Raw genomic sequence first — 18823 nt, forward strand, 5'->3', positions numbered from 1 at the left:
AAAGAAAGAAAGAAAGAAAGAAAGAAAGAAAGAAAGAAAGAAAAGCAGAGTATGTGTTCAAAAGGAAAACTCTATGGACAGAAACTCATGTAACCCAAACTAGCTGAAAACTTAGTATGTAGCCAAGGCTAGCCTTGAACTTCTGATCTTCCTGCCTCCACCTCACAAGTGCTGGGGGTTACAGAGTTAAGTCAACATACCCTGCTCAAAACTTTGTTTCTTGTCAGGATTTCTGTCTTAGCTAAGGTTTCTTTTTAATTTAATTAACTTTTTTTTTCCATTTATTTTACATACTGACCACAGTTTCACCTCCCTCCTCTCTTCCTGTTCCCCCCCCCTACACCTCCCATCTACCTCCCTCCCCTTCCACTTTTCCGTCTCTCTTCAGAAAGGGGCAGACTCCTTTAAGCTTGAACAAAGCAGGACACACCAAGTTGGGATAGGGCCAAGCTCCTCCCCCTGCATCAAGGCTGGACTAGGCAATGCAGCCTGGGGAACAGGTTTCCCAGAGCCAGCTAAGCACCAGGGACAGGTCCTGCTCTCAAGGCTAGCAGTCTTACAGACAAAGCTACACAACTGTCATACACAGGCAGAGGGCCTAGGTCAGTCCCATGCAGGCTCCCTAGCTGTCGGCCCAGAGTCCATGAGTCAGTTAGGGTTTCTATAGCTGTGAAGAGACATCATAACCATAGCAACTCTTATAAAGGAAAACATTTAACTGGGGTGGCAGCTTATAGTTCAGAGGTTTAGTCTAGTATGGTCCTGTTGGGAAGCAAGGCATCATTGAGGCAGACATGATGCTGGAACTGAGAGTCTTTACATTTTGATCCAAAGGCAACAGAAAGTGAATTGTCTCACTGGGCGTGGCTTGAACATATATGAGACCTCAAAGCACACCTCCACAGTGACACACTTCCTCCCACAAGGCCACACCTCCTAATAGTACCAATCCTTTTGGAGTCCATTTTCTTTCAAACTACCACAGTAATATTTATCCAGTTGACATCTACTAAACTCAGAAGGCCCAGAAGGATCTAGGCTAGGTTAAGGGACCAATGAGAAACAGGCCCCAATCTTAAGGAACTTTAATCAAGTTTACAAAAATGTCACCATTATTTATTGCCTCTAGGAAGACATTTTTATGGTGAGATTATTTATTTTTTGTTTATTGATACTTATTGAACTCTACATTTTTCTCTGCTCCCCTCCCTGCCTCTCCCCTTCCCCTTTTAATCCTCCCCCAAGGTCCTCATGTTCCCAATTAACTCAGAAGATCTTGTCTTTTTATACTTTCTACTTCCCATGTAGATTAGCTCTATGTAAGTCTCTCTTAGTGTCTGTATTGTTGTCTAAGTTCTCTGGGATTGTGGTTTGTAGGCTGGCTTTCTTTGTTTTCTGTTTAAAATCTACCTATGAGTGAGTAAATATGATATTTGTCTTTCTGGGTCTGGGTTACCTCACTAAATGTTTTCTAGTTCCATCCATTTTCCTGCAAAATTCAGGCTGTCGTTAATTTTTTTCTGCTGTGTAGAAAGAATGTGTAAATGTACCACATTTTTCTTATCCATTCTTCGATGGAGGGGCATTTAGGTTGTTTCCAGGTTCTGGATATGACAAACAAAGCTGCTCTGAACATGGTTGATTTGAACACATGTCCTTGAGGCATGATTGAGCAGCCTTTGGATATATAGCCAAAAGTGGTATTACTGGGTCTTGAGGAAGGTTGTTTTCTAATTTTCTGAGAAATCACCACACTGATATCCAAAGGGGTTTGTACCAGCTTGCATCTCCACCAGCAATGCAGAAGTGTTCCCTTTTCCCCACAACCTCAGCAAATAGTGAGACTTCTTTTCCCATTTGTATCCCCTTGATCTTCTTTTGTAGTCTTATCGCTCTAGCTAGAACCTCAAAGAACCATACTGAATATATATGGAGAGAGTGGACAACCTTGAGCTTACATTTCTTAATCACATCTTGATGTCTGGTTCTTTCCCAATAAGACATAAGTTCATCTTTCTTCCCCTCGTGCATTTGGCAAAAGACTTACTGCAATCATTTAGACTAGCTGGAATTTTGTAAACAACCTTGGTGTGCAGCTGTCGGAGAGGGCTGGTTAGAACGATGCTCCAGTAGCTACATCCTCACTCACTTGCTGCTACCTATGCAAGGCATTGCTGGAAGCACTGTTCTTACAATCAACTCCCGTAGTCTCTAGAACAGCCTCATGAAGTGGGCACTACCACCCTCATCTTACAGCCAGAGAAAGAGCCAGAAGAGAGTAAGTAATGTTTTTCCCCAAGGTTATAAAGCAGAGCCAAGCTTCAAATTCAAACAGCCCCATACAGAGTCAGGATACTTCACCACTAAGCTCAATCTTCTGTCCTACGGCTGAAGGCCAGATCGATAACCACAAAAAAATTTGTTTTGCATCTAGTAAAGCCTAAAATGGATTTTTAAAAAAATATCTGCTCTCGAGTTCACACCAGAAGTACTGATGGCGTGCTCTCAAGGAGGGGAAACGCAGGGTATCGCTATACACACACTGTAATCTTAGCTACAGAAAGCCCAAGAAACTCGCACAGGAAATAGCTGGATGGAGCAAGGCCAAAAGGTTAGCTTTGCTTGTGGCTGATAGACTGATGATTTTCCTCTCTGCTTTGTATATTCACTGGACCTTTTAAAAATTTCCTAAAGTGCATGTTACTGGGAAAATCAGAAAAAGGAAAAAAAAAGTTATTTCAAAGTTTCTTTTTAAAATGCCCCCTTTTTTCCCCCGTTAAAAACTTGGAAATAAAGAACATCTTGCACTGAAATGAACCAGACACGATGTCTAGACATCTCAGTGAGCAATGGTTTCAGCGAAACATAAAATAAATGAATAAAAAAAAACATAATAACACGAGGCCTCATGCAAGGAAGCAAGTTTGAAACAAATGATCAACAGGCACAAAGTATTGATCCATTTCTCCCCTAAAGCATTAGTTAGTTTCAAAGAAGTTTCTAGAACTCAAGTAGTCTCTTACGCAAAGCCTGAACTACCCTGCCGGTTTTTCTGACAGTGGCTCTCAGAACAAAGAGTAGACAGCAGATTGTATTCACTGCAGAAGTCCCCCAAGGAAGGCGATTTTCCAGCTCTTTATAAGAGAATTTATTAGAAGTTCCTTTGCTTCCTCGAATGTCCCGAGTTGCCTTTATTTCCTGGAATCACTGATGAGTTTGGTAGCTGGGGCAGTTTATGAGGCTGGCTCCAGGGCGGCAGCACAGCAGTCTGGCAGCTATAGACCGTGAGGTGTCTCTGTCTCCCAGCCCTCTACCTTTTCCGGAGACAGGATTTCTCTGTGTAGCCCTCGCTGTCCTGGAATTCACTCTGTGGACCAGGCTGGCCTTGAACAACAGGGTTTCTCTGTGTAACTGTCCTGACTGTCCTGGAAATCTCTCTGTAGGCCAGGCTGGCCTTGAAGTCACAGATATCCACCAGCCTCTGCCTCCAGAGTGCTGGGATCAAAGCTGGGCATCACCACGGGGACTGGTCCTTTGGCAGGCAGGGGCCAGAGGTAGCATGAAAGAAAAAGACCTTGGGGACAAGATCCAGCTTAATACTCACTAGTGGACTTCAGATGCTCACTTGCATCTGCCTTTGAGTCTGCTTTTTGCCTGTATGCACAGGCAACTGAGTCTGAAGGGAGGTCATGAGCAGGGAAAAAAAGATGTATTTATATATATGCAAATATGTAAATACACAAAGTATGTAAACACACACACACACACATACATATATATATAAACCCTTTGCGAATGTAAAGATACAAATTCATGTAAATTGTCCTTTTGGTAGTTTCCTACTTCCATTTTAAATAAGATTTGTTTTTATATATGTGTATGAGTGCTCCCGTATAGATTTGTTATTATGTATGTGCGCGAGTGCTCCCATATATTTGTCTTTATGTATGTGTATGAATGCTCCCAGATAGACTTGTTATTATGTATGTGTATGAATGCTCCCAGATAGATTTGTTATATGTATGTGTATGAATTCTTCCATATAGATTTGTTTTTATGTGTACGAGTGTTCCCATATAGATTTGTTTTTATGTATGTGTACAAGCGCTCCCATATAGATTTCTTTTTATGTATGTGTATAAGTGCTCTCATATAGATTTCTTTTTATGGATGTGTGTGAGTGCTCCCATATAGATTTCTTTTTATGGATGTGTGTGAGTGCTCCCATATAGATTTCTTTTTATGGATGTGTGTGAGTGCTCCCACATAGATTTGTTTTTATGGATGTGTGTGAGTGCTCCCATATAGATTTCTTTTTATGTATGTGTGTGAGTGCTCCATATAGATTTCTTTTTATGTATGTGTGTGAGTGCTCCTATATAGATTTGTTTTTATGGATGTGTACAAGTGCTCCCATACACCATGCACCATTTATGTGCCAGTGCCCATGGAGGCCAGAAGAGGGCACTGGATCCTCTGGAACTGGAGTTAGAGATGTTTGTGGGTGCTGAGAACTAAGCTAGCATCCTCTGCAAGAGCAGTAAGAGCTCTTGATCTCAGCCATTTCTCCAGCTCCAACTTCCCTTGTCTCTCTTTCCTTCTTTCCTTTCTTTTCCCTTCCTTCCTTCCTTCCTTCCTTCCTTCCTTCCTTCCTTCCTTCCTTCCTTCCTTCCTTCCCAGAGATGTCAAGGAAAGCTGGTATTTTCTAGAAGAATACAATTAATAGAGCCATCCAGATGAGAATATCTGGGTAGATGAATGTTGAGGGTGGAGGCATGAGAATGTAGGAGGTTGACCAGGCTGCCTAGAGAAATTTCTTTATTGCTGGTGACTGACTGATTTTTTTTCAAGACAGGGTTTTTCTGTGTAACAGCCCTGGCTATACTGAAACTCACTCTGTTGACCAGGCTATCCTGGAATTTATAAAGATCCATCTGCCTCTGCCTCTCAAGTGCTGGGATTAAAGGCATGCGCCACCACCACTGGCAACCTAGAGAATCTTAAAGTTTCGCTATCAGTGAATACCTGGGAGTCTTGCCCTGTGATGTCAAAACATGACATCATTTTACCTTCTTAAGAACACATATTTTCTGTAATAATATCATCTCCAATCCAAGAGAGCTGCAACACCTTGTTTGAAATTAAAATTTTTTGAATGCTTATGGAGACTCAACAGTTAGGAACAGATATTGATTTTGTAGAGAACCCGAGTTCGGTTCCCAGAACTCATGATGAGTGACTGTCAGTCATCTGTAACTCCAGCTCTAGGGAACCTGATGCTCTCTCCTGGTCTCTGAGGTGTATTTATGTTCACAAGCCTACATACCCCCTCCCTTACACATAATTAAAAATAAAATAATTCTTAAAAAACATTTTGAAGTCAGATCTGTAGTTATCTCCCCACCCACAAGTATGAACATCATACTAAAATTGACTTCAGGCAAAACTAGGGAAAGCATCAATGGATGATGGGAGAATACTGGACTTCTAAGGACAGCCCTCACAAAGAGGGCTAGTGAGAGTACTTACACAAACTGCCTTGCAACCAAATGCTGAACGCTTGTGTGCTTAGAGACATTGTTATTTTTGTTATTTTATTCCTGTCTTCTTGCTTGGCCATTATATTCTCCCCCGTGTGTGTGAGCTTCATCTTCAAGCTTGGCAGCACTGAGGGTCAACATGGGCAGCCCAGGCATATCACAGTTCACTGGGTCCCAGAGTCAACCTCATATTGGACAATGTGTGCTGAGATGCTCAGAGAAGAACCATGAAAATCTATTCCAGGTCTTCGTGAGCATCTACAGGAGGGTTGGATAAAAGGATTTGGGAGGGGGCTGGAGAGATGGCTCAGAGGATAAGAGCATTGCCTGCTCTTCCAAATGTCCTGAGTTCAATTCCCAGCAACCACATGGTGGCTCACAACCATCTGTAATGAGGTCTGGGTGTCCTCTCCTGGCCTGCAGGCATACACACAGACAGAATATTGTATACATAATAAATAAATAAATATTAAAAAAAAAAGGATTTGGGAGGAAAGTTCTAATCGCTTGCCATATCCTTTGTCCCCAGGATATTTCTCAAGAGTGTCAAGGAAATACTGTTTGCAAATGGCTTGTTGTAACTGACTATTACAGAGAAGGACCTCATTTATATTCATTAATGAAACTGCCTGAAGAGATGACTGGGAAGGGCATGATCCAAGATGCTGAGGGGTGTCTTAGTTTATTAAGGCTGCAGCAAACAAATATACAAATTAGGTTGTTTGAAGCACTAGAGATCTATTTTTCACTGTTCTGGAGTCTAGTAGGTTCAAGGTCTAGGTGACCACGGCTTTAATGACTAGTGAGAACAGGTGTCCAGAATGTAGCTGTTGTCTTTTAGCTACATCTAAACATGGTAGAAGGACATGCCAGTGTCTCCTTGGTAAAGACATCGGTCTCCTTCAAGATGGCTTTGCCCTCATGACATCTCTGCTTCTGCAAGACCTTGTGTCCTATTGCTATTGCTGGAGGCAGGCTTGAGATTTCCACATATGAATGGAGGAGGGTACATTCAGATGGTGAAGCCTAAGTTGCTGGATGTGTGCCTCTAAGGAAAGCAACCAGTCAAGGCACAGACTACACAATAGCCTCCGGGTTAGTATTTCATCTCGTCTCTCACTTGTAGGTCAGGAGACCCTGCCGATGAGAGAACCACCTTGGGAAAGCCACCAGATGGTTATCCCACCTGGAAATTTTGCTCGGAACACCCCTTTGCATCAGCTCGTCTGTCCTAGAGCCCCAGAACTTCTTTTTAGGCTTGCCACGGTGTGTGGTTATTTTCAGTTGGGCAAGCTCAAAATTCCAAGAGAGCCCCTTCCCTTATTTTCTCCATTAATTGGCCAAAGATCTAGAAAATAGAACTCAAGACCAGGGACTGTACCACATTTTAAAAGGGTTGCTCTCCTATTGCTTGATTCTCAGTTCCTAAGTTGAGCTGAACCAAGGAGTTTGATAAAACGGATTGAGGCTTTCAGTGAATGTAGGAAATTCTGCCTTCTGAGGGGCCGTGGGTGGTCTAATTTCCTCATTCATGAACGGGCTTAGCACCTACTGTCTCTTAGCACAAGAGACACTGTCACAAGCTTTTTACCTCTGGTAGCTATGTTTAGATGCCCTTTCTTAATTTCCCCAGTTAGTGTCGCTGCTGAGGTTCTTCTTAGATCTCCGCTGATGTTTATTTCTAAATCAGTCCTCTCACCCACGCGCCTTGCTCCTGCTTCCATCTTCCAGCATGGCAGCGGGAGAATCAATGCAACACAGAGATGTACTGCATGCAATCAGTAATCAATACAAAACACAAAGATGTACTGCATGCAATCGCGAATATCATTTTAAGGCTTCTTAATGTAGCAGAAGAAAATTGTTAGCACCCTTTCAAATAAAAAATCTGAGTGGTGTGGGAGGTCCTTGTGTCTATGTATTGCTTTTATTGGTTAATGAATAAAGAACTGACTTGGTCTCTAGAATGGGAGGAGGAAGGCGGGGTCAGAAAGAGCTGCCATGGAGCCCCTGCCAGAGTCAGACATGCTGAAACTTTGCTGGTAAGCCACTGCCATGTGGTGCTATACAGATGAATAGAAATAGGTTAAATTAATATAATAGTTAGCCAATAAGAGGCTAGAGCTAATGGGGCCAAACAGTGATTTAATGAATACAGTTTCTGTGTGGTTATTTCAGGGCTGAGCAGCCAGGAATGAAACAAGCCACCTCCTTCCAACATCTGAGTTTGTGTGCCACTGTTTAGTCACATTCTAGAATGTGCTGTTCTGAACATGCTCGATATGTTGACTCGAAGTGACTCGATTCATACAAGTCATTTCAAATAATCATGAGAACAGTATTGTGCCCTAGATCTCTGCGTTGCAGAAGAGAAAAGACTGGCCCAGGGAGACTATGGAACTCAGCCAAGAACAAATAGCTGCTGGCCCCAGACCTGAATTCACTGTCTGGCACTTTCTGATTCAGGTCTCTGGATTAAGCCACTGCCCCCATAGCGGCTGGGGGAGGGACAGCAACAGAGCGAGTTGAAATCAAGGGATGGAGGAAGCGCAGCCTGAAAGAAGGATGCTGGGGAGGAGGATGCAATCTTTCCTTTCCCAGGTGGGTGGTGGGTGGTGGCTACCTGGAATTGAAGAGACCCGCTCTGGCCCCGGGGTTCAAGAAGTCTTCCCAAGGAGACATTTTGCTTTCCCAGCATCCTCAGCCGCTTCCCTTGTCCGCTTCCCTTGTGCTCCATTTTATCCCCCTCTCAACAGAGGCGGATATTCAGCAGGTATCTGGGATGGGATTACCGCCTCTGGAAGGAGCCTCTCTTCTCTGGTATACATGAAGAACTGAAGGAGTAGCCTGACGCCTGCTTCCAGGCCTCTTATAGATCATTTTCAGTCTTTCGGAAGTGGCCACTGGGTAATCAGATATGGTCAGCCAGCCAGGCTGCTTCTTGAACAAGATGTTTCCTCCTGACTTCTCCAGTAGTCTTATCCTAACCCTAGTGGAAGGAAGCCTGCCTTTACCATTTTAGTGGAGGCTTGCCTACTTGCATACCTGCAGAGAAAAGTTCTTGGTCGCGGGCTCCAGAATATTTTTCCTTTCAAAAAAAAAAATTAAAAAAAAATGTTTGAGGATGCTGTGTACTGGCTACGTTTGATGTTGGGAAATTTTCGTTAAACTCTAAATTTTAGAGTCTAAAATGTATGTGTTCTACACAAAAAATTCAGAGGAGTTAAACTGACTTCCTCGATCAGGGTCATTACGTGGGGCCAGCACATGCACCCTTGTTAAGAGCGTTTTTTCCCAGACCACACCGAATCCAAAACTTCGGGACATGCAGAGGTGGTGGGATAGGGGTGGAGACAGCATTTGGGCTTCCTTGCCTGACGCATTGCTCCGCCCCACTAGCCTTGCTCTTTATAGGGGGCCTGCAATATTCCCTGCTTTATGGGGAGTCCTTTAACCTTGAGCCTGCTCGCTGGCGACCCCCAGAGGGCCAGTACGGTTTGGGGACCGCTGTGAATAAGGACTCTAGTTCTAGTTTTAACGACTCTATTTGCATAACGGAGACTGAGCTTCCTCCCGCCGCCGGTCTGCAGTGCTTCTCTTCCCTCCTTCTCCGATCCCCTGCTACTACATCCCCCCCCCCCCAGTCCCTCACTGCTCCCCCAAGGCCCCCTTCTCAGCGGACTCACTCGGAGCTTGAGTTCCGGACTCTTCTTCCCCGGCCTGGTGAGGTTCGGAGGCACCTGGAGGTGTGGAGTCCAGGACCAAGCCGGGCTAGGGAGCCGCCCTGGCACTGCCTGACCCTAACAAAGGGAATAGAGCTCCAGGCCGGCTCGAGCGCGCGGTGGGCACAGCGGCTGCCGCCTTTCCGGCTGAGAGTGCTGCCAGTGAGTAGGGGCGAGGCGGGCGGCACTGGCCGGGAGGAGGGGTGCAGGGGTGAGCTGAGGGGCAGCCTCCCATGCCTGGGCAAGAGCCGCCGCCCGGGGCTGGGGGTGTCCGTCTCTGGCCCAGGGGAGGGGCAGGCACTCTGGCCTCCCGCTGCTCGCCAGTCTGCGCACCCACAACAAATCCACGTGTGTGGGGCCCTCAGGAGCCCGCAACGCAGGATCTGTATTGTGTAAGCCGTTGCGTTGCAGAACGCGGGTCCCTTCCGATCTTGCCCATTGGGGTAACAGAGACTGAGGCTGGTGGAAGGAGAGGGAGCGCATGCACCACAACAAACGCACGTGTGCCCCGCTAGGGATCTGGGGGCTGCAGCTAACCCTGCTCAACAGCCCTGCTGAGCCTCCTGCAGGCAGAGGTTATTGTCCCAGGCAAACCCATGGGTTCGGTGCTTGGAGACGACACTCACTGCTGGAGGGCGAGAGGTGTTTCGAAAAGGTGTTCTGTGAGGGGTCGAACTAACCCTGTAGATTTTAAAATGAAAAACAAACAAGAAAGAAACTATCAAAGCCCCCACCCCCACTTGTGTGTTCTACCCTTCGGCACGTGCCTTGAGGTGACAAGCCCTCACCTCTCCCCCGAGGTTTCCTAGAGATGCGGGTTGAACCCAGAGTCTGTAGTTATCCTTTAAAACAGACTCGTTCCGACACACCATTGTCCCCGTGCTCTGGCGACTGCCTCTGTTGGGGAATCTCGAGCGCCTCCCTAGCCTACCAAAAGAATAGTCCAATTTAAACCAAATCCACCAGCGAGGTCTTGGGTTTCGCTTGCACTTCGCCTCGGAGGTCCCTGTGCCTAGACCCTCCAGGTGTCACTGGCTCCTCCTCTTCACGCAAGGCCACCCAGGTCCTCTTGTCGTTTCCGAGGCTCGCGGAGGTAGGTCGGTTTTTTGGGTGCTTTCGCTTTACTTTCCGTCTACTCATGCAGCCAGATTTTACTTAGTGAGATCTGGGCTTGGCAGCTCTGAGGATGGGGTGGGGGTGGGGTGAACGGACCCTGGACGATCTGTGCAGTAGTGACTGCACCCCGCCTAACTGATGCTTCACTTCGGATAGTTCCTCTAGAGGCTTAGCGGTCTCTGAGGAGAGCTGGACAGCCTCCAGCCATGGACCATTGTTACTGTAAGGGTCCGGGCGACAAGTAGAGAACCTTGTATTTTACAGGCAGGAAGCTGAGGTCTGAAAGTTCAGCCTCCTGAGTGTGGGTCTTCCAGCTGCTCTGCCTTCATCCGAAGGATTCTGCGGTTAGCTTAAAAGGCAGTCGCCTTAGGCAGAGCAGTTGAGAGTTAAACAAAGAAAATAATTCAAATTGGGATCTGCACCCTTCCATTACAGCTTTCAAGAGTTCCCTGTGCAGCGGAGAAGAGAGATTTAGAAATTCCCCGCTCGCCAGCCTATCCTGCTTCCATAACTTTGTTCTGCTCTCCTGGCTGCCCCCTTGTTCTCAAGTTGAACTAAGGCCAACTATAGAGCCTTAGATGTTTTGCCTCATCCCGGCGCTAAGAGGCCTTTGTTTGGGCAGAAGCAGGGGCTGTTGACATCAGTCCCATTGGGAGGAAAGTGTCTCTTGTAATCCGCTGCTCCTGAGCCCCTCGCTGGAGAACAAAACATTGTTTTCATTGATTTTATTTAATTAATTTATCTATTATTTATAAGTCCCATGGAAGTAACTGTGCTTTTCGTGTTTGGCAGAGGAGAAGCAGGCAAAGGGAAGAACTCTGAGGCCAGTTTCCCAAAGCTGACTATGATCTGTGGCCCCCTCCCTTCATCCCTCACCTCTTAGGTGTCTTTACCTTCCCCTTGCTTTCCACATGGTTTAACTTTGTAATGCCAGCGTAAAAACCACAGCTCTCAACTTACGGAGAAGGGATAGTTTATTCTGGAGCCACTTTGAGCAGCCGTGGCCTGGGAACACAGATTTAGGTGACCCCCTAATTCCATGTTCCAGCGTGGAAGAGGTTACAAGGGAGCCTGTCTAGCTTTACAGAACAGAGGAAGTCATAAATTAAGTCAAGCTTAAAATACGTTGGTTGGTCCATCAGAGAGGCAGGTATAGAGAAATGCTACAGAAAAAACGTTGGAAGCTTTTCTGTAGACTCAAGATGCTATCTGGTGGCATTCCTAGCTTTTAGTCTCCTGCTAAGTTAATAGATTCTAAAAGGCTTTTTATCTTGAGTTCCAAGATGTTAATTTCGGCATGAGGGGTGGTGAGGGTGGGGCAAAGAATGGGCTTTCCCGGAGGACCAGAACTTAGTCCGGGATAAAGTAATTAGCCTCTGGACCTGCAAAATTCCAATCTTCACAGCACTGAAATTCTAATCAACCAATTGGCCTTGCAGACGATTCACAGCTAGGTGCCCGTGTCTCCTCAGAATGCTACCCCTACAATGAACTTGAGGCTCCTCAACCCTTTTGCTTCTCACATGGGAAAATTTAGGACCCAAGAAGAGAAATTACTTGCTTCCCAGTACACAGAAACACTGCCAACCGACTTTTAGTGTCTCTTTTTTTGCGTCAAAGGGAAGGTGTTGCATCAAACAAACTGCTGTTGGTACCCCAGAGTAAAACCAAAGTTATTATGGTTGCTATAACAACACTCTTTAAAGTAAGGTGAAGAGTTCCTTAAGGATTTAAATGGGTTTGGCTGGTAAGCAGAGGAATGGATGCTGGTCCAGGGTAGATTGTTGCAGTAAACACGAGGTTCAGTTTCCTTTGACTTGCTGAGTGTGGTTCATTTTGCGCTTGTCCCTGGGAGCTGCTTTGCAGATATTTGCAAAGCAAAGGACAGTGGGAAGTCAGAAGACCAGAGACTCCTTAGCTTCTGGGCTGGGCTCTGTCCTCCTCTTTCCTGGTGGATCTGCCGGAGTCTGTCCTGGCTCTCCTGGGAAGTAGGTGCTGCTGGAGGCCTTAGAGCCTGAGGAGGGTGTGCACGTATTGTTCATGGCTCATACCTGGCATCAGTGTGTGATGTTTGTGGATAAGAAGAACTTAGTTAGGGAAACAGGTTTTTTTTTTTTTTGCATATTTAGTGCAATAACTTTTTTGTTGTTTGTTTGTTTATTTATTTATGTTTTTACATCCTGACCCCAGTTTGCCCTCCGAGTTTCTCCCCTCCAACCGCCTCTATCCAATCCTTCTCCATTTCTATTCAAAAAGGGCCACATCTCCCATGAATATCAACCAAACATGGCATATCAAGTTGCAGTAGACCAAGCACTTCCCCTTGTATTAAGGCTGGGCAAGGCTAATCCAGTAGCGAAGAAGGGTCCCAAAAGCTAACACAGACACCCCTTGTTCTCACTGTTAGGAGTCCACAAGAGGACCAAACCACACACCTGTGACATATATGCAGAGGGCCTCGATCAGTCCCATGCCAGCCATCTGGCTGTTGGTTCAGTCTCTGTGAGTCCCTTTGAGCCTACGTTAGTTGACTAAGCGGATTTTCTTACGATGTCCTTGACCCCTCTGGCTCCTACAATCCTTCCTATCCCTTTTCCACAGGATTTCCGGCATGCCCCCTGGCGTCTGCATGTTTCCCTTAGTTGCTGGATGAAGCCTCTCTGTTGACAGTTGGGCGCCAATCTACGAACATAGCAGAATGTCACTAGGAATCATTTTGCCGACTTTTATTTTATTTTTTGACAGTCGTGTCTGGTTCTATCCTAGGACTCTGGGTCTTGGCCCTTGTAGGTTGCTGCGCGTTTCCATTGCACTAGGTTTCTAGCTTGTCTCGGAGATGCTCCCGGATTCCAGTTGTCTCTCTCGGTACCCTCTTCCTCCATCCTACCCCTACCTGACTCCTCCTGGTCACATCCCCACCCTAGCCTTCTTGGGAAGCATGTTTGTTTGGTTGTTTGTCTCACTTCATGGTAGCCCTCTGACTTCCTTAGATGGGTCTTTATAAGCCCATGCGCAGCACTAACAGACTTTGCAATGGTGTCGTTCCGTGTTACATACTAGGGATGCTTTTCCTAAGTCATTACTAGGAAGGTCATGTCAGCTTTCTGAATTGAAGTGTTCTGGTTATAAAAATAAGACATTCCCGTTGAAGAACATGCCAAAAAGGATTGAGAAACAGGGAAAATAAATCCACTGACCCAAACATCCTTGTACTATCTGGCAATATTGTTTCTGTATTTCATAAACAAACATAAACCAAGCAGAAAAAAAAACTGATTTTTTTCAAAATAATTGAGAATAATTGTATGTATAGTTATAGTTCTTTTATTTCAGTTTACATTAAAGTTTTGACGATGACCACATCAGTTGCTAGCACGTTTAAGTTCCCATGGACCTATGAGACCTGGCCACCTCAGTGTTTGTTTCAGTGAGGGCATGCCGAGGAAGAAGCTTCCACCTCCCTCTCCTATCCCATCCCTGCCTCACCTCTTCAAACATCAGCCACAATTTTTCTTTGAGAAATTCAGAAGCCCTGGCAATACAATAGACATGAATGGACCCTGTGCATGGCCTTGAACTATGGTCTTGCTCTTGTGACCTCCAGAATCTTAATAGCAAAGTTTCTGTAAATGCTCAGTGAACAACTCCAGGGCCATTCACTACCTCATTTGACATACTGAGTAAAAGCCACCTAATCCAAAGGAGGAGAGAGACCCGAGTGACAAGAGACCAGTGCCCGATGCTGCTGATCACAGAGGAGAGAACCTGTCGTGACGGGGAGAGCAGTAGACACGCCTGTGGAGGCTACTCCTGCAGTCAGTTTTCCCTGTTCCAACTGCTATTGCAACTAACATGCTAACAGACTGGTTCCAGTGTTCTGTCCTGGATCTCCATAGGCTAGAGTCCCGACCTTTGGATTATCGGGTCATGCTGTAAAAGGCATGGCTGTTGAAGAAACCCTGGACCCTGCCTTGACCTCATTACTCTGAGGCATGTCCCAGATATCTTATTAGCTAAGCCATAAATATTTCACTCAGCCTGATAATGCAGATTGAGTTGTGTTGGCTTCGGGCCTTTCTCTTCTCTTGCCGTTATGGGAACCGGTCAAGCTTTTGGGGAGCGGGCCAAGGAGGGGAGGGTACAGTAATCCTGGGAACTGTTTAAGCTTTGCTGCTCAAATATGGAGGTCATGCCATGTCCCCAAAAGACAAAGACAGATAATACAGGACACAGAACTTAGAATCAGGAGACCCGATTTAAGCAAGACTCCACCTCTTATCCTTTTTTTTTTCTTCGAGACAGGGTTTCTCTGTGGCTTTGGAGCCTGTCCTGGAACTAGCTCTGTAGACCAGGCTGATCTCCAACTCACATAGGATCCACCTGCCTCTGCCTCCCGAGTGCTGGGATTAAAGGCGTGCGCCACCATCGCCCGGCTTCCACCTCTTATCTTAACTAGTTGTCTGCTTTTGGCAAATTTTATTTATTTTTACAGCACATTTACAAAAATTTGGTGACTACTGACCAAGGTAACCTCAGATGGCCAGTGTCAGTTAGGTCTAAATCATGCTCAAGCCTGGCCTTCCTTTCTGAGAGGCAGGGTTTCCTGAGGTGAGAGTTGGGGGGAAGGCCCCACCCTCCCTGTCCCGCTCTACTGTGGTGTGCCTAAGGTGTGGTTGCTCTGACGCACAGCTGACCTCCAGTGACTCTGCTTGTCACTCTTCCTTCTGTCCCCTCCCAGATTGCCCGCCCTCTCCCCCCTTCCGCCCTGCTTCACAGATGGGGACAGAGACAGTCTTGGTTCTGCCGTTCATTCCTTGAGTGACATGTCCTTCTGAAGCCCCTCTTTATTAAGAGAAGGGGCAAGAGTCCATGCCTATCTATCTCTGACTTCAGTGAGTCTTGGTTTCTTCTGGTGCTGGACCGTAGGAGGAAGAGAGAGGGTCTGATGTGGTAATCAGTAAGGTCTCGCTTTACTGGCATTCTCATTATTCCTGAGCTTAGCCTGGGACTTGTGGTCTCTGTATAGCTTGGGGTGTGCCAGGCACTCAACAACTGATCTTCTCCCCTGTCCCCATTCCAGCTCTGACAGCAAGTCAAAGATGTATGCCAGTTTGAGAGGCTTTTTCAGAAAAACAATAAGGGAAATCATTTTATAAGATTCAGATAATAAGGGATTAACAAACTTCCCATATGCTGTTCCTCCCACGCTCCGTCTGTTTGTTTGCCTGCAGCCCTGGAGATCAAACCCAGTTGCATGCGTCCGAGGCAAGGGATCCCTGAGCCCTGGCCTCAGCCCACCCACTTCCCTAAAGTGATTTCTCCTTACAGTGATTCCCTTCCAGCCCTTTCTGCCCCAAGTATTTATGGTCCCATGCAAATACGTTTTTTGTTTACTTGCTTGTTTGTTTCTGGAAATGGGATCTCCCTGAGTTGCCCTGACTGGCCTTCACCTCACAGAGATTCACCTGCCTCTGCCTCCCCAGTGCTGGGCTAAAGTTGTGCGCCACCATGCCTGCCTGGCTCAGATGTACTTTACAAACCCAGTTGATGGATGACATCATGACTGCCACTTTACACACGAGTCTTTTCAGTTGTGTGGAAGGGAACGCTTTCTATATCCGTGCGCACTTACTATTTTTTTTTTCAGGTCTGCATCACAAGTGTATTTTTTGAGTATACTTATTTAACCTATCTTCTGCTGGCAGATATATATTTGTCTGTTTTCATAAAACATATTTCCAGTGTTTACACGTTGAGTTGCTTGTAAATGTCAGTGAGTTACCAGAAGCCGGTTCATCAGACTCTGGGGAGGGTGGCAAGAGCAGGAGCCCAGGGACACAGGGACACCGAGGACCACCCTGAAACACTGGGCTAGAGGCTACCCAGATTGCTAGCAAGAGACTGTATTTGGATAAAGAGATATTTTTGGAACTAGCCTGACCTGGTTGGGTGCCCTCAGCCGCAAGTGCAAAATCTGAGCTGCGTCATCACCTTCTTCCCCACTCCATGGAGCCAACTTCGCCTGTTTCTGCTCTCAGGGTCAGGCCTGAGGATCTTAGGGAGAGTAAGGGGGTGGGGGGAGAAGTGAGAAAAGGTGGTGTTTGTTCCCAGGCTCTGAGGGAGGGGGTTTTCTGCTCCATCTTGCTTGTAGGTCCTTTAGAAGGCTCTGCCTCCTGAGTCCCTCACACTGAGGCAGGGCTATTGCAAGGTGGGTGCTAATGACACACTGGTGAGGGATTCCATGTGCGAACCGGAGCTTTTTATCCTCTCGGAGTTAAAGAAAAACAAGAGGCTTCTCTTGTGGAGAGTCTCGCTGAGTGATTGGTGTGGAAAGGAGAACCATGATGAGGAACCGTGGGCTGGGGGGGGGGGTGGCCTTAGGTGAAGGAAACAGAACTGCCCAGCTGGCTGGGGAGGGAGCGGGGCTGCAAGGTGGAGAACCCCTTTTCAGGGAGACGCCTCAGAACCGGATAGAAGCAGAAGGCAAGGAAGTCCTTGGCTGTGTAGGAAGGAGCAAAAGATGAATACTAGGATTGAGGCCATGGGATGAGGCGAGGACAGAAATGCCCGTTTTCATCTCCTCCACAGTGTGGAATGATGTGGAGGCCTTCAAAGAGGCCTGACTGTAGTTTCCACTCGTGCTTGGCAACCCTCCACTGCTCTGTCCTTGACTTCAGCTTGGCCTGACCTCATATTCATAAATTATGTTCACATGAATAAATATACCACATACACTTGACAGGACCAGGAAACCTGGCAACTGGGAGAGAACTATGTGTCCTAGGAGGATCACTGTAGAGTTCTCCGCGTTATAGCCTTTCTAAATCCGCTTCTCTCTCTCTTCCGCCTTGTAGAGTTTTAGGGCTCTGATGCTACTGCTTCATTTATTTATTTATTTTAAATTGCATGGCTGGGAATCAAACCTGCAGCTTCGTGCACGTAAAGCAAGTACTCTACCAGTTAAGCTGCACAGCCAGCCCCTCAAGCAGCTTTAAAATCTGGATCTTGTATCCCCTTGATGGTCTTCTGGGCTGGAGCAGAGAGTCCTGCCATGTCATTTTGCTTAAGCTTCAGTTTAGTCTGATGAGGGAAACATGGCTGTTGTAGTGAAGGCCGCTTGTTTGTTTCCTGGCTGTTTGGCAGCTCAGACACTAAATAATCACACAGAAACTGTATTAATTAAATCACTTCTTGGCCCATTAGCTCTAGCTTCTTTTTTTTTTTTTTTTTTTTTTTTTTGCTTTTTCGAGACAGGGTTTCTCTGTGGTTTTGGAGCCTGTCCTGGAACTAGCTCTGTAGACCAGGCTGGTCTCGAACTCACAGAGATCCGCCTGCCTCTGCCTCCCGAGTGCTGGGATTAAAGGCGTGCGCCACCACCGCCCGGCTAGCTCTAGCTTCTTATTGGTTAGCTCTTACATATTAATTTAACCCATTCTATTAATCTGTGTATCACCATGTGACTGGCTTACCGGCTAAAGTTCCAGTGTCTGTCTTTGCTGGGGCTACATGGGTTCTCTCTGACTCTGCCTTCCTTCTCCCAGCATTCAGTTTAGTTTTCCCAACCTATCTAAGTTCTGCCCTATCAACAGGGCAAGACAGTTTCTTTATTAATAAGTGATATTCACAGCATACAGAGGGGAATCCCACATAACTTGGCACAGGTTTTGCTGTGTTCTTGGTTCTCTTTAGTCATTGTGTGTATGGTTTTTTTGGCACTAGTAGCTCCATTTTGCAGATGAGAAAATCAAGCTCCAGAGTTGGCCAGAGACTTGCCCACAGTCCTGCTGCTGTTGGGGTGCAGTCTAGAGAGGAGGTGGCTCTTTCTCTACAGTCAGCTACAGTTGATTTCACTGCCAGCATGCCAGCTTTCTCCAGTCCTTTGGGGTCTGAGAAATGCTTGGTTTTGTTGTTTGGGGGGCGCCTCTAATTGAGCTTGAAGGACAGTCTTCCCTCACTCCCCGTGTGCCATACACCGTTATTCCGTTTCGTGGACGACATGTCCAAAGGCGGGCCACTCAGTGGACTGAGCTGCTTGGACTTGAGTGAGCACATCCCGCTCTCCGGTCAGACTTTTGGCCTCCACTCCAGGGCCTGCAAGGGCAGGCTGAGCCCCGACTTGCTGGCTGAGATACCATTCCTTTTCTTTCTGTCTTTCAAGGGGCACATCCCCCCAAAACCTTCATCCTTCCACCTGTGTGTGCTGGTATTAACCCACCTCTGCTTCACCAAGACCGGTTGCCTGATGTAGACCCTCCCCATGGCCTGGTCCTCGGTGCCCTCCTATCTGTTTAGCCAACCAGTAGATCAGAAATCTCCAAAGAAGCCTTTATGTGACAAAGGGGAAGAAGACTGTTACTTTTCTTAAAATGTTCCAGATTCATACAGGAGTTCAAGCCTTACCTGTGAAACCTATGGGATTGGGATGGGATGGGATGGGGTGGTGGG

The 18823-nt window shown here is 46.5% G+C and overlaps 1 protein-coding gene and 1 long non-coding RNA gene across 4 annotated transcripts in view; one reads left to right on the forward strand and one right to left on the reverse strand.

The window, feature by feature from the left end:
- LOC101981596 overlaps positions 1 to 9302 on the reverse strand; it is a 22225-nt gene extending 12923 nt beyond the window's left edge. Inside the window, exon 1 of the long non-coding RNA XR_003378148.1 lies at positions 9227 to 9302. This is a non-coding gene — a long non-coding RNA (uncharacterized LOC101981596). The remainder of the gene's footprint in view (positions 1 to 9226) is intronic.
- The window catches only part of St6gal1 (ST6 beta-galactoside alpha-2,6-sialyltransferase 1), a 140159-nt gene continuing 130321 nt past the window's right edge, over positions 8986 to 18823 (forward strand). The window contains exon 1 of one of the 3 annotated variants that reach the window (XM_026785941.1): positions 8986 to 9424. The gene's annotated coding sequence lies outside the window, so the exon portion shown is untranslated. Of the gene's footprint in view, positions 9425 to 10264; positions 10356 to 18823 lie in introns of those variants that run through there. The other 2 variants (XM_005344758.3, XM_026785927.1) reach the window with 2 other exon arrangements.

This window comes from Microtus ochrogaster, chromosome 2, assembly GCF_000317375.1.
Source record: "Microtus ochrogaster isolate Prairie Vole_2 chromosome 2, MicOch1.0, whole genome shotgun sequence".
In the NCBI taxonomy this organism is placed as follows: Eukaryota; Metazoa; Chordata; class Mammalia; order Rodentia; family Cricetidae; genus Microtus; species Microtus ochrogaster.